The following is a 16,147-nucleotide window of genomic DNA, read 5'->3' as shown; positions in this document are numbered from 1 at the left end:
CTACCCTTATAAAGATAAAGCTAACAAATTATTGTTGTTAAATCTTCCACTCTGTTGCAAAAGCAAAGTAACTGACTATCCTTGTATTGATAAAGCTAACAAATTATTGTTGTTTTATCTTCCACTCTGTTGCAAAATCAAAGTAACCGACGATCCTTATAAAGATAAAGCTAACAAATTATTATTGTTAAATCTTCCCTTCTGTTGCAAAATCAAAGTAACTGACTACCCTTATAAAGATAAAGCTAACAAATTATCATTGTTAAATCTTCCCTTCTGTTGCAAAATCAAAGTAACTGACTACCCTTATAAAGATAAAGCTAACAAATTATTATTGTTAAATCTTCCCTTCTGTTGCAAAATCAAAGTAACTGACTACCCTTATAAAGATAAAGCTAACAAATTATCATTGTTAAATGTTCCCTTCTGTTGCAAAATCAAAGTAACTGACTACCCTTATAAAGATAAAGCTAACAAATTATCATTGTTAAATCTTCCCTTCTGTTGCAAAATCAAAGTAACTGACTACCCTTATAAAGATAAAGCTAACAAATTATTATTGTTAAATCTTCTCTTCTGTTGCAAAATCAAAGTAACTGACTATCCTTATAATGATAAAGCTAACAAATTATTTTTGTTTATTTTACACTCTGTAGAGCAAATTCAAATTACTGTGCACCCACACTACCAAAAAAGGAAGTTTAAATTACTGTTGATCCTCATCCCTATAATGTAAACTCAAAGTACAAGTTTCCCTTGTCAAATTAATTGCATTTTCATTAATGCTCACTCTCCTATCCTTAAGTGGATCCATTTTTATATATGCTCACCACGGTAGAGCAGACTTGAAACAAATATTTGCAATAAAAAATAAATGAACATTTTATCATGATAAGAATGACTTACTTAACATCCTAATTACTGTATGTCCAAGTTAAATTAAACCCTATCAATAATTGCTCCCTATTCAATGGTTTACTTTCTAAAATTTAGTATTCAAATAAATCCTCATATAAAGAAGCTGATTCCCATTAAAAATTCATTATCATATACCTAACAAACTTCCTCTATTCATTAACATGGAGTAAACGCCAAAATACTTTGCCCATCAAAATAGTCATTAACCTTTTTCAAATCCATGATATACATACAATTATGATCTCAATCATACAGCAGATTTAAATACACTTTTGAATATTTATATAAAAATCAGTTGCAGTTCCCTTCATAACCCTCGCTAAACTCAAGTTTTAGTACTGAAGAATCAGCATTACTTCCACTGACACAATTCAAAATTAGATTATAGTAGAATCAACACTAAATACTCTTTCAATTACTCTCTCACTTCTTACACTAAATACAGCTAAGAAAACATGGTAGATTAATAAAATTGAGATACGACTGTGTATTCAGTACCATAGTAGATATTAATCTACAAAACTGGTTGAGATAATATTAAACGGAGAGCAGATAAATTATCAATTATTATGATAAATCTCTTCAAATGACATCATCCATAGTGAATTTTCATTGAGGATCCTGAGTTGAAGCCTTGTTAGTAAGATGGAGAATACTCAATGCACCTGTAATAAATATCAGAACTATTATAAATGGCAAAAAATATATATATAAGTAAACATACTTCATCCATGATGTGCAAATTTCAAAATGGAGGCTTACATGTTTTTTATTAGTAGTAATTAATTGTTTTTTTTTTAATCAAATCACACAAAGTATTAAGTGAAAAAATAGTCAGTCAGTCTTATACCAAGAGAAAACTGCTATAACAAAAAATATAAGACAGTAATTTTCTCACTTATAATTTATACAATATTTGTAAAATTGCCAAAATGAATGAACCAATGAATCCCTGCAAAATTTACCTTTCGTGCAAAATATTCCAGCATCCTTATTCTAATTTTTCTTTGGGATACCATGAGCAACAAATGATCATGCTTAAAGCATAAGTTTTAATGCGTTGACATAACAGCAGACAAAGTAAGTCTCCTTCACTAACTGTAAAGTAAAGAAAGGAAACGATTAAGACCGGAACATTTCAGCCCTGTGAAAATTAAACACTACATTGACAAACATACATGGTTCTCATAACCCTGTTTGCATAATTATACATATTTAAATCTATTTGTATTTTTCCTAAACAAACAACCCTGAGACTTTTAATAGGAGTAGGACTTCAGCGTACCTTGAAACGGCTGTTTCAACTTTTAACATAGTAGTAGTAGTAGTTGGAAGATGGATGGTAAACCCTGCCCTAACATAACCTTCAAATTGACCTTAACCTAGGACTTGCGGAGTATTTACTCCGGTAGTGTAACTTAGATGTCTCAGGTTTTTATGGTTAGGAAAAAACAATTGCTTATGAATTAGTGCTTGTGCCTACACATACAAACCTTTCACTTTTAAAGCGACTCAGTCTCAGGAGGGAGGAAGTCACTAAAACTGACCTGGCTGGTTTACTGAGCACAGGAAATTCAATGGACTTTGGTCTTGAAAAATTATAAAGTGGCGACTCCTGTCAACCTTATAACAAAATGAGCCGCATATGACCACTTGGGTAACATAATAACTTGAAAGCCCACCCAGTCTACCAGACATCATCTTTCACAACCTTATTTCACAGCTAAATTTAAGACACCTTACATAATCTTGTTTCATAGCTAAATTAAGCTGATGCTGGTTCGATGACCCAGAAAAGTCTTACAACACAATTAAAAAAGATGTCTTGAATAACAATTCCAGAATCCAAATGGTTTGCTAGTTCAGAAGGATAATTACACTTTTCTGGAGACAGAACTAAAGAGCTATACCATACTCTCTTAAGCATAAAAAAGCACTTTGAGAGTGCGGACCTCCATCACGGCAGCTTATTTCTAAAAACTAGCTTGCCTTAGGGTTAATTGGGTCAACCTACAACTTTCAAAATTGAATCACTTCAGGTCTTATTGTAAACTTAATAACTGAAAGTTTCATTACTCTATGAGTAAAATTGTGGCCAGGAAGTTGTTCACACACAGACAAACAGGAACAAAAAACATAACCTCTTCCAAACTTCGTTGGCAGAGGTAATCACCACTCTGTCCTACTGATACCAGAGGTTAAAAATAAAATAAAAATGGATTGACTGGTGTTCAGTTCCATATTTTCTCATAAGAATAAGGATCTGGTTCAACAGATTATCAAGAAAATGAATAGCAAACAAGTCATTCATCCTGATCCCCAGCTGAAGCAAACATGATAGCACAAACTTTTGCGACCATCTAAATCTACCAAACTCCCACAAGGCACTAGATAAAAATAGATTGCTCTCCTTTGTAATAGAAACACTGATCAATGATGCTTGCAACATGCCTAACAACACGAATGTTCCCTATATGATGGACAAGCAGGGACAGACCTCATTACCTATGCCATGCTTAAAAACATGGGCTACCCTGCTATAGCTGTATATCTTCCACTATTTACCAGAAGTCCTCAAGATAAAATTTGTCCTCGTCTAAGGAACCACCAAGAAGCTCAACTCATCCACAAGCTAAAAGATGACAATACCTACAGAGACCCCTTCATCTTATAAGTTGCACAGAAAGTTATTGAAAGAAGGGTACTTAACCGTCTCAAGTGGAAAATGGGTCCCCTACACTACGGAATCTAATGGCTGCACAAAACACGGGTACTCATGAGTGCTTAACACCATCAATGACAACAAAGCTCTGGTCATCTTTCTTGAATTTGAAAAACTATGAACTTGCCAGTTCTCCCATGCTTTTTTCCCTGGTTCATAAAAAAGCTAAAGGTAACCTTCTGGCATGGACACAGAAACACGTACACACTTGTAAATTCAGTCACCTTTCAAGGTGCTACTTTAACTTTTATTCCTTCATATATGGCACTCCTCAAGGGGGCATCTTAAGCCCATTACTCTTCTTTAATCTCCTTCGTGGATCTGAAATGTTCATATAAGCTGTTGATATCTGCAGTGTTCCCACACCTCATCCCACACATATTGCAAAAAATGCAAAGATCAGAAAACTCTTGAACTCTAGCTAAATCTAAATAAGACAAAAAACAATAAATTTTTACTCCTAATCTCATTCTTGAAAATAATCCTATCAAATGGGTTCAAGATTTTACATATCTAGATGTCATCAATAATAACAAAACTTCTTCCTATTATTGTACACAGGTTAATCGAGACAGAAAATTACCAGCCGGCACTCAGCAATGAAGAAAATCCCCTTTAACAAAAATTGATATCACTACATTTGAAGGAAATCCTATATCACAGTCAATAAGAACACAAGGTGAATATGCCGTCCCTGTACTTAGCTGCCTCTCTCCTGCCTTAAAAGCTTTCCTATAAGTCATACAAAATAATGATATTCCACTCATCACAGTTGCTCTCATGTGGACAAGGCACTCCAAACATTGTGCCCCTAGCTATTAAAATGAGTGTAACAATGAGCTGTATAATCTTTGATACTCTTAAAACTGACAAGAAAACTCTTCTCAAAAATAGAAATGACAGATTAATTAACTTTTATGAAGCTGCATACCCACCCATATACTGGAAGCCTATTAGATTCCATCAATAGAATTAATATACAACAGGCAGCACTCTCATTAAAGAAGGATAAGTTACATAAAAATTACATTTCCCTGCTCCTTGGATAAAATGAATCTTTTGACAAATTTCAGTTTCTCCGGCCTGCTAAACCTTCTGTACACCTAAACAAATGAAAAGAGTTCCACAAATTACTATTATATATATATTACTGCCAAGTGCCTTGGTAGATAGATAGACAAGCTAACCTATAACCCCAGTTGGAAAAGCGAGATGCTATAAGCCCAAGGGCTCCAACAGGGAATAAAAGCCCATTGAGGAAACAAATAAAGAAAAACACACACTACAAGAGTAATAAACAGTTAAAATAAAATATTTTAAGAACAGTAACTACATTCACACACATTTTTCATATATAAACTATAAAGACTTGGCAGCCTGTTTACCATAAAAACATTTGCGCCAAGTTTGAACTTTTGACACAAGGAGACAATACAATTCATACAGACTCCAAATTTGACATTCAAACACTCAAAATGTAATACAGAGCTAATATCCACCAATAAAGCCTTAGTTTTTGTAAATTCATAAATAAGCAGATAAATAAAAACTATTTGGATCTCTAGTCATGTTGGAATCCAAGGAAATGAAGGTCTACTTGTAAAACGTGCTTTGCGCTGCACTGTATACAATAAGCATAACTTTGCACCCCTCTCACAAGCAAATTAAAAACAAATGATACCCTACGGCATTTTTCAAGAATTGAGAAATAAGACAACCTCTCCTTGCTCGATCTTGATCTGACAAATGGTATGTAGAGATAACTAATCTCACCTTAAATAAAACCCTACCAATAAACTAACCCTGAATTTCTTCTCTATTATACACAAAATTGACATCCAAAAAATTTCCCTTTTTCTAATAAAATCTAATGGTTCTTCAGAGAAATTTTAACTATCTCTAACTACAGTCTCTCAATTTAAATCTAAGGTTAACTAGTCTCTCAATTCAAATCTAAGGTCTCTCCACACAATTTTTAACTTACTATCTTACTTTCATCGTTTGTTTCTTTCATGCGAGTATGTTTCCTCTTTCCCCTTCGTCACAGCAAAAGGCTCCCCAAAAATTCAAATATTTTCAACTACCGAGAATCAATGCTCTATACAGTATTTGATTTGGTAAGGTATGGAAACTTCCCCTTTCTTACCGTAATTGACTTATTTCCTCAAGGTGTTTACTGGGTCCCAACCACAAAAAAGATGGTTTACATATGCCTAGGAAGTTGTTATATAGCACTTTAAGTGTCATCAAAGACCATCTTTTCCAAACCTTCTCACTTTCCTGTTTCTTCACGGCAATATCCTTCCAAAGTCCCATCCACATCTATTCAATTACAGACAAACTACACACTACCTTTCATTTGGCATGGGATGGAGCCTTCCCAAAAATTTCCTTACAATACCCCTACTCTCCCACACACAAGTCCCTTTCCTTCTCCTATATCGAAACTCATTTGTTTACACAAGCCTGGGAAGTTATTACAAAACCGTTTCTGTTTTTCTAACATATCCTCGCTGACGTCATCTCCCCAATGTTTTTCCTTCCCCTCCAACACACACCTGTCCTTGTTTTCTTTTTAGCTATTCTACAATCAAAGCTCAAAATTTACAGTCGCAAAATATCTCGCCCACTTTTCTCTCTCATATCAAGTCCTGTTTCATTTATTAACTTTCTCATTTAGCTAATACTCAAAGCTAGTAATATTTCTATCACTTATGTATTTATCGTGTGTCCATAAATTCTAGTTTTGGTTTAATGACTCAAGTAAAAAGAATTGCTCTAAATTATTTAGAAAACAAGTTCTGCCTCATATGCAATTTGTTTAGTTTGGTGTGTTTTGGCAGGAATAAGAGAAAACTCTTCTGTAGTTGGTCCCGTTAAATGACAGCTATGCCGCCACCAATGCAATGGATAAACTTGTAATTAACCAGTGCAACCAAGAAACTCTCAACAATGGGTCGCCATGGCATTTTGACTTACCTTAAGTTACATATCATAAAAAAAAAATTTATAAGTTCATAAAAAAGGATAGTAAACTGAATTTTTAGGAATATGACAAACTTATAACAGAGTTTGTATTTTTCCTAACATACAAACCCTCATTCTTTACTATAGGAGATATTCTAGCGCGAGCTGGAAAATACGGCAGAAAAACCTTAACAAGGTCGTTAACGACCGGACAGGTAATTACCCACCTGTTGGTGGTGGGGGACCGCCGGTCGGTAGCTGCTGTTTACCTTCAAACCGATTATAGTTAGGACTATCCTAGGGGGCGGCGATGGAAGGAAGATTTGAGTAAAGAATTCGGGTTTGTATGTTAGGAAAAATACAAACTCTGTTATAAGTTTGTCATTTTTTCCTACACAAAATACAAACCCTCATTCTTTACTAGAGGAGACTTAGTCTTGAGGCCAGGGTGGCCAAGGAGTTCCCTATCTTTAGGGAAGATAGTCCTCAGACTAGACTCTTTTGAAGCAACAATCTTCCGAATTCTTTCTTTGTAGATCCCCAGAATCTCAGTACGACTGAAGGTTTGCAACTTCATGGAAACAAATGTTTCAGGATGAAGTGGGTCAGGAACATTCGACTCGGACCCCTTCAAACTTAGGATTCCCCCGACCTTGCCAAGGGGAAACCTCGTGACCACGAGTATAACTTATACTCTGTGAGAGGAAACAGAAGAGTATCGTACCTTATTTCCATTGGCGAGTCCAGCCGAAACTGGATACAGGCTAGGATCCCCAGATGTGGGGGAGAAGGAGACGAAGAAGATCAAAGGATGTCCTTAAAATCTAATGTAACCCAGAATCCTCAACCAATGGTTACTGTCCCCTGAAAGGGCGTAAGGTAGTAACAGCATCTGTTGACCTGTCACAATAGGCCCTATAAAACGGGTGTCTAGAGACCTATGTGTCACGTCGCTCAAATAGTGAGCAGTGAATGTAGAGTGGCGTTTCCAGACCCCAACAGTTAAGACTTGGGAGACTGAGAAAAAAACTCTAAAACGCCAGAGAGGCAGCCACTCCCCTAACTTGATGGGCTCTGGGTTGTGCTGCCTCTGGGTCTCCGTGAAAAGACCTCGCAATAACTTTCTCAAGTCAGAAAGAGAAGGTGTTGCGAGAGATTCTCTTGTTTACCCTGTTGGAACAAGGAAGAGATGACGGAGACGTGGTCTGAAAAGTCTGGTGCGCCTCAGATGTTTCTTTGACGCCCTGACTGGGCATCGTAACGACTGGACTGCATCCTGTGTTACCTATAAGGAGTGGAAATTTTCCAAATCTCCCATTGGTAGATGAAGGATTATGAGTCTAGCCACCAAGCCTGGTACGATGTTGCGAGACACTTGCCCCCTCCCCCCTATCTCTTAGAATGGGTGGTGTAAGAGACCATGTAGCTAACTAACCCTTTTAGTGGAGGACAGAGGTACGAGGAAGATGGTCTTAAGGTTCAGAGAGTAGTCTGAGGCCCTTAAGGGTACATAGGGCAGACCCTTCAGCGAACTTAAGACATGTCACAAGGAGATGGTCTAATCTCAAGTGGGGGCAAGATCACTCCAACACCGAAACAACCAAGGTGATGTCTTCTTCAGGGCGGAGAGGTCAACCCCTTCTCCGTCTACAGACGAGGCTCAAGGCTGCGCAATAGCCCTTAATCGCCGAGACTGAGAGAAGCTTCCTCACTGAGGAACAAAAGGAAGTTTGGGAACTACTGATCCTTCCTTTTGAGAATCCAATTGTTTCACATAGTCGCTGTTGTAGCGGTTAAGAAGACCATTGTCTTAGCCCCAGCAGTTAGGACTTCTTGTAGGAACTGCCTAGAGTTTGGTTTGACAAGTCCTCGTGGCTCGCAAGGTAGCCAACTGTATCAGACCACGAGTAAGCCAGAAGGGACATTGAAGTCGCTTCCCTTGCCGAGGCTTCTGTGTCTGAGAAGAGCCTGAAGAGTTGAGTGTCTCTTCAAGGATAGCTTGGTGTGAGCCTCGCCGTGAAGTATCTAAGAACAAAGGAGAAGGACGACGTCTCTGAACTCGGGGAACAGACCAGGTTTAAAGGTCGCTAAAGAAAGGCAGAGGCGATGGATAGTGACGTTCTTAGAGTTCCTCGACGGCCGCACTCACGAGGAATCCTCAGGCTGCGATAATTCCTCGCATGTTATTACAGGAAAAAGTGGAGACGCGAGTAGCAGACAAACCTTATATCTTACCCCTCGTATCTTTCTTGTCGAAAGGGGAAGAATGGTAGGAGTCAGAGTGTCTGGAGGTAATGGCGAAGACCGCTGAGGAGAGTCGGAAGGCTCTGTCATAAGAGTAAACTCTTAATGACGATGATAGCGTGCATAGCGCTAATTGTGCGCATGCACGGACACTCTGTGCTAATTGTTAGCAGAGCCCAACTACTCACATAACTGGAACTCGAAGGTTCCAAGTCGTGTGAACTCAAAAGTCCAACGCGACAGAGGCCCGAAGGACTCCTAAAGTCATGACAACCCGTAGGATAAACATAACGAAAGTTTAAAGGCTCCCGATCACACCCGGCGAAAGGGTGATCGTCACGAGACCCAGAGGAGGCAACGTGAGGGGAACCAGTAGGATCAAAAAGACATCTCCTACCAGCACGAGGGGGAGAACGTCAGGGATGAAAATAACTCCTCCGCAGGGTAGATTGTTCTCCCGAAGGAGAATGTCGCTTGATGCAAGGCTCTCGCTCTGCCCCTGGAGGAGAAGCAAAAAGCGTAAGAGGGAGGAGCGTAGATCAGTAAACTCCTACAAGTTTCTCTCGTGAAGGTAGGAAGTTTCTCCCTAAGGAGATGGCCTAAAACAAGCTTTCTCCCTGCCCTGTGGGGAAAAGCGTAGGCGTATAACTTTTCTCTCTCAACGAGGGAAAAGTTTTCCCGAAGGAAGGATTGCCAAAGGCAAGATTTCTCCTCTCTCTATGGGGAAACGCGTAGGTTTAATAATTTCTCTCTCGCGAACGAGGGAGAAGAGGACATCGCCTAAGGCAAACTTTCTCCCAGACCTATGGGAAAAAAGCATAGGCGTAATAATCTCTCTCTCGCGCACGAGAGAAAAGTTCTCCTGAAGGAGAACGTCGTTTAAGACAAGTTTTCTCCTAGTTCTAGGGAAAAAACGTAGGCGTAAAAAACTCCCTCTCGTGAACGAGAAAGGAGTCCTCCCAAAGGGGACTTGGCCTAAGACGAGCTTTCTCCCAATTCATGGGAAAAAAGCATTGGCTTGATAATCTCTCTCGTGAACGAGAGAGAAGTTCTCCTGAAGGAGAACATTGCCTAAGACAAGCTTTCCCCCAGCTCTATGGGAAAAAAGTGAAGGCGTAATAATTTCTCTCTCGTGAGCGAGAGAGAAGTTCTCCCGAAGGAGAACATTGCCTAAGGCAAGCTTTCCCCCAGTTCTATGGGAAAAAAGCGTAGGCGTAATAATCTCTCTCGCGCGAACGAGAGAGAAGTTCTCCCGAAGGAGAACATTGCCTAAGACAAGCTTTCCCCCAGTTCTATGGGAAAAAAGCGAAGGCGTAATAATTTCTCTCTCGCGAGCGAGAGAGAAGTTCTCCCGAAGGAGAACATTGCCTAAGGCAAGCTTTCCCCCAGTTCTATGGGAAAAAAGCGTAGGAGTAATAATCTCTCTCTCGCGAACGAGAGAGAAGTTCTCCCGAAGGAGAACATTGCCTAAGATAAGCTTTCCCCCAGTTCTATGGGAAAAAAGCGAAGGCATAACAGTCTCTCTCTCGCATCGAGAGAGAAGATCTTCTGAAGGAGGGCATCGCCTAAGGCAAGTTTTCTCCCAGTTTTACGGAAAAAACGTAGGCGAAAAAATCTCCTCTCGTGAACGAGAAAGAAGTCCTCCCAAAGAGGGACATCGCCTGAGCCCAGCATACCCCCAGGGAGAAGTTCCCCACGAAGGAGGCATAAGCCGTAGACTTGCTTTTCCCCAGCTCCAGAGGTGTAGGCCTTTGTACCTCATACCTTAACACTTTCCATGAGGTTGGGTTTTTAGTACAGTATAGTGTATTCCTCCCACAAAACCATACAGAGGAACCAGGCAGACTCCAGTGCATCAGACTGAGATTGTCCTATGCTTCAGAGACCTTTTCCTCAGAAGGCATCGCACCTGATGATTTCAATATCATCTCTGGAACTCTACAACAGGCAAAGAGAAAGCAGCAGTAGCAACACATACCGATATCCCTTTGGAATTGCAATGTTGTCTGTGCTATTGTTTCTTCGCTATGGGACAATTCTTGGCACTAAAGAATCAAAGTTTGTGGTAGCCATACTCCCTTACCAGTTGGGAGAAAAATGGTAAGAATCACGCATTCATAAATTCTACCAATTGGACTTCGTGTACTTCTTTCTTAATGGGTTCTTCTTGCTCTCACTTCAGAAGTTGTAGCAAAGATGAGGCAGGGGAGGGAGAACATGAAGTTCGTCTTCTCAGGAGTCTTGCAAGCTGGAAACCATCCTCTCACAGGGAAGAGGCCACAACACAGGCAGGAGATACACCCTTAGTGCTTTCCTGGATCAGTCGACATTGAAGGAAAGAAGGGCAGCACACCTAACCTTGATACTGGCAGGAAAGGAATTCTTCTTCTGACAGAACATTAACAATATCCATGGCAAACCAACACACTAGGGTTCATGTTGCTGCACATACAAGGGATAGAAATGCAACAGACATGCTGCTCAACAATAACAAGCATGTTGGATACCAGCACATAGAATAAACAACTGCAACACAATTATAATTGTCAGGAAACTGCATATCCTTGGCTAATCCCATTAACATCTCCGAGTACTGTCTGTAAAACCATTCATTTAATTTGAAAGAGATAGAAAAAACAAAGATCCAGATGAGAACACCAAGAAGTAGGTCTGAACTCCCCAGCAGCTAAATTCAAAAGTATAGGTACACTACCACATGAGTGGGCAGCCCTACCTGCCACCTACTAATACTACCTTGTTACAAGTTTAAACACTTAGTTTTAGGTTGAAGGTTTATATTGTGTGCGGAAACAAACTAAAATAACATCCTGCATTGCTAAATCACCAATTTCCATTACAGTATACTGTATATATCTGTAATTCATGATAGCATGTGTTCACTTCTGAATAGAAGTTACAGGTAATGAATGCAAATCATATAAAACAATAATAGCCAAAAGTAAGGGTTGTAAAATATTAGCACTGTTGATTTGAAAATAAAAATCTAATAGACAATTTCTCTTGCTTTTATCATTTAGTAATATATTTCAATTACTACACACTAGTAAATAAAGAATGGACCAATAAATTCCTGCAAAACTTACCTGATGTGCATCAATTCCAGTATCTTTACATAAATTTCTATTGTGGTGCATATAAGCAGCAAATACACCAAGCTTGAAGGAAAGTTCTGGTTAAACGTAGTCGACTTTCCGAACTGAAAAAGCAGAGAAAGCATATTTACATCTAGACATTAATTGCTTGTAATAAAAAAAATTGAATAAACTCTTTTGATGCTCTAACATTGTTTTTTTAACAAACCATTTCAGTGATTGAATATTTTGAAAATTCACAACAAAAATTAATGTGTGTCATTAATGTGTGTTGAGCAACTTACATGAAATGACATCAAGGTGATATGGAAACTAGATTCTTTAAAGAATAATCTAGATGATTATGAGGTTTGTAATCGTTTTCTTCTGCATTACACAGTAGAAATGCATTTAAATTCAGGACATTGAGCAGAAGTATTTCTCCCAAGAACAAATTACATGCTGTACTAATAATCTGGCTATGGTTCCACTGTACCTGTAATCAAGAACTGCATTACAAACCAAAAGCATTATTGAAAGCACTACCGCTGCAGTCTACAAGTAAATATGCATTTACAACACTCCCCAAATCATTAATATCACTGCCCTATTTCAATGGTATTTTTTCCAAGCCTATATATATTTCTAAAAACAAATCTCTCTATTGAATTAAAAGCATTATAAATAATCTACCAGTCCTCTTTGTGATCATCAGGTAAATCCTTCAGGAATGAATTAAATAAAATATTAATCTTTTTAAAAGAGGTAGGCTGATTAAACGAAACAAGGAAAAGATATTCTAGTTTTAATCCTTTTAGAGATTATGTTACACTAGTTGGTAAATAAGGATTCACACACATCAAAGATTTGCAAAAATTATATTCCATGCAAATTTCCTTTTGAAAGGATGAATTCAATTTGAAAGGATAGATTCCATTTGAAAGGATGAATTCAATTTGAAAGGATAGATTCCATTTGAAAGGATAAATTCCATTTGAAAGGATAAATTCCATTTGAAGAATAAATTTAATTTGAAAGGATAAATTTAATTTGAAAGGATAAATTTAATTTGAAAGGATAAATTTAATTTGAAAGGATAAATTTATTTTGAAAAGCTAAATTCCATTTGAAAGGATAAAATCAATTTGAGAGAATAAATTCAATTTGAAAGGATAAATTCAATTTGAAAGGATAAATTTAATTTGAAAGGATAAATTTAATTTGAAAGGATTAATTTAAATCAAAAGGATAAATTTACGCTGTATATAAGCAGAGAGCTTGAATGCCCTATAAGAAGAACAAGGTATAGGAAAGAGGAAATAAGGAAAAACAGAAAAATAAGGAATGAGATGAGGAATAAAAGGGTAAAGATGATGATGATAATAAGAGCAGCACAAGATGAGGAGGAATAAGGAGTAGGAGAAAGAGCAGCGAAGAAATAATAAGGAACAAAGGAGGAAGTAGATTTAGGAACATTGAATGAAGAAGAATAAGTTGTAATTCTCTTAAAGGTCATAGGTTTGTATTACACGTAGGAACAAAATGATGCTTTACCTTCAGTTTCACTTTCTAATTGGATGTAATTTGAATGTTTTCTTATTAGGTAAATTTGGTTCCTAAAATACATTTTGACTATTGTTTTTTGTAGTACGAACAATCATATCACTCCAAAAAAAAATATACTATGGTGAATCTTTTTTAATGAGGCGCATTTGCACCCACTCGCAGGGGTGTCCTTTTAGCTCGGAAAAGTTTCCTAATCGCTAAATGGTTAGATAAAACAATTCTAGCCAATCAGCTAGCAGGAAACGTTTTCCGAGCTAATAAGGCACCCCTGCGAGTCGGTGTAAATGTGCCTCATTATAAAAAACAGAGTATAGCTGACTAGCATTGATACAAATAGATTCAGAAATTCTTAAGGTTTCATATCAATTACATGTACAGTAGTGGGTTTGGACTTGGGTCCTGACGTATCTGCTGAACTACTTGCATTCTCTCTGTAATTACTGTTAACTATATAACTTATATTTCCTGTTTTCTTCACATTTAAATTCTGATGTTATGCTTAAAGACAGAACAGCACTATTGTTCATTGCAGATAAATCAATTCCTTAGGAAACGCAAATAAAGTCGTAAATCATACTTGTCATTAGATATACGCTAATTTCCACATGATACAACACACTGTAACCCTAAGCTGTAAAGTACCAATACAGTAGGTACAGTGAGGTTATACTTTACAAAAAATCATTGTCTTCCAGAATTCCAGATAGTTTAAATTCATAATCATAACAATATATTGCACAGTACAAGAAACTAAATTCCAGTAAACAAGAAACTAGTTGAACTAGAATCTTCAACTTTGAAAAAGTATTCATTAGGCAACATTTACATGGAATACTATCTTAGACTGGCAATGGTCAGCAATCATCACGATGCCTAGTTTGAGGTTGGAGTATCATAAATTTTTAAAGCATTGTATTTTTCCCGAAGTATACAACCCGGAGTCCTTTACAAGGAGTACATTATATTTCCTGCGTAGCTTGACGGCGTCTGTCAAAATTTTAACAAATTTGCAGTCAAGAAGGTGAGGAAGATCATCTCCCCTCGAGAATAACTTGTGACAGGCAAGGATATGTCATTTCTCACCAACTTTGCAGGACTTAGGATAGTAGAGGACAGTTTTGAGGGTAGAAGCCCTCTATGCTGTCGTTCAAGTGTGATCGCTAAAGCGACCTGTGAGCCTGTAAAAAGTGCCATGCAGATTGAGCTTCCTAGAAAATTCAAGGTCTAGATGACTCTCATGAAGTGTAGACTCAAGTCCTACATGAAAATTTGGATCAAGAGCAGCACAGTATCCTTCATCGCAGTTTGAGGAGTTTTTCCAAACGTAGAAAACAGCTTATCTAAATACCATCGACATGTGGCTGCTTAAGAACGATCAAAGCTATGCTGAGACTCAAAAGTCATCTTCCGATTACTTAGTAATCGGAGAAATGGGAAAACAGGAGGAAAGAAAGTCTTCAACATTCTCAAAGATGTCAGATGTCCTCAAATGCTGCCAACGAACTGAAACTGCGGGAATACGGACCATTTCTTATTCAGCTGATATGGTGAGCAGATGACACGATGGTGAAAACTTCAAGAGAAGCTTTTCTTCCCTACAATGAAGTAGGGATCACATACCCACCCTTTTACCAGGGTCCCTCTTGACTGAGTATGTTTGCTAGAACACTTCCCTTGCCTGCAAGAATATAGAAAACATCCCTACTATATGACAACTTCCCATGAGAGCTCCTGCTTGACAGGGAATCGTGAAAACGTCCCTTTTCTGACATACTGTAAGTCAGAACGGACGCTCAACAATTCAACACTACAGAACGCTTTACCAAACTCCCATGAAAAGCTAATAAAAAGCAATGTTGCATGTGACTGGTAGGTTCAACGGTCAGTTATATTTCTATGCGTCACATTTTTTAAACAGATAGCATATTCAGGTGGGTGACCCATCCATCCCTGGATACATCTGTGGGACTCATTCTCTAGAAGTGAGGATTTCTTGCCATAAGGATCGTCATAATGGTACCAGGTTAGATTGAACATTGATTGCTGACTAGTGATGGTACAATTACTACTAGAGTGATCATTGGGGAGCCGTTGGTTAAGAACTAGCCCATTTGTCAAACAAAAGAATTCTCGACAACTTACAATGAGTGCAAGGACTTTATTAATCCTATTCTTGGTTTTAAAGATCTCTGCTTTGGTAGGTAACACACCAAAGTTGGGTACATACTGTACAGCCATAATACATTGCACAAATAATACATAAATGTTCTTGAACCTTCCATTTCTCATAAAAGTGGCATAGTTCTATTGAATGCCAATTTACCTTGCCCTACACCTAACTGCACACAGGATTCCCAACCTTATTTTTTCTTTCACGGATTATCCCCAAGTGTGACATCTGACACACGAGGGTCCGTCAAAATGCAATCATGCAAAGACGATACGTGAATCCGAAGCCCACATGAAGCATGTCCAAGAGGGAATATCTAGATTACATCAGAAGCACCACCTCTCATAAATTGTTATAAACAATGAAGCAGAGTTTCTCAAGGCAGGGGTCAAGATCAAAAGTGAACAGACAAATTACGGACAGTGAAAGCAAACCGAGAATTTTTCTTTCAAATTCTGTAACCACATT

General features: G+C 38.0%; 1 long non-coding RNA gene across 1 annotated transcript in view; it reads right to left on the bottom strand.

The window, feature by feature from the left end:
- Positions 1-952: 952 nt before the first annotated feature.
- Positions 953-16,147, bottom strand: part of LOC137631958 (uncharacterized) — a 31,904-nt gene continuing 16,709 nt past the window's right edge. The window contains exons 2-5 of the long non-coding RNA XR_011041963.1: positions 12,249-12,439; positions 11,956-12,068; positions 1,884-2,016; positions 953-1,583 (exon numbers count right to left, since the gene is read on the bottom strand). This is a non-coding gene — a long non-coding RNA (uncharacterized lncRNA). The remainder of the gene's footprint in view (positions 1,584-1,883; positions 2,017-11,955; positions 12,069-12,248; positions 12,440-16,147) is intronic.

The sequence above is a fragment of the Palaemon carinicauda genome, chromosome 40, assembly GCF_036898095.1.
Source record: "Palaemon carinicauda isolate YSFRI2023 chromosome 40, ASM3689809v2, whole genome shotgun sequence".
NCBI classification, from domain to species: domain Eukaryota; kingdom Metazoa; phylum Arthropoda; class Malacostraca; order Decapoda; family Palaemonidae; genus Palaemon; species Palaemon carinicauda.
The sequence above is the reverse complement of the archived record's forward strand: the minus strand, read 5'-3'. Positions and strand labels throughout refer to the sequence as shown.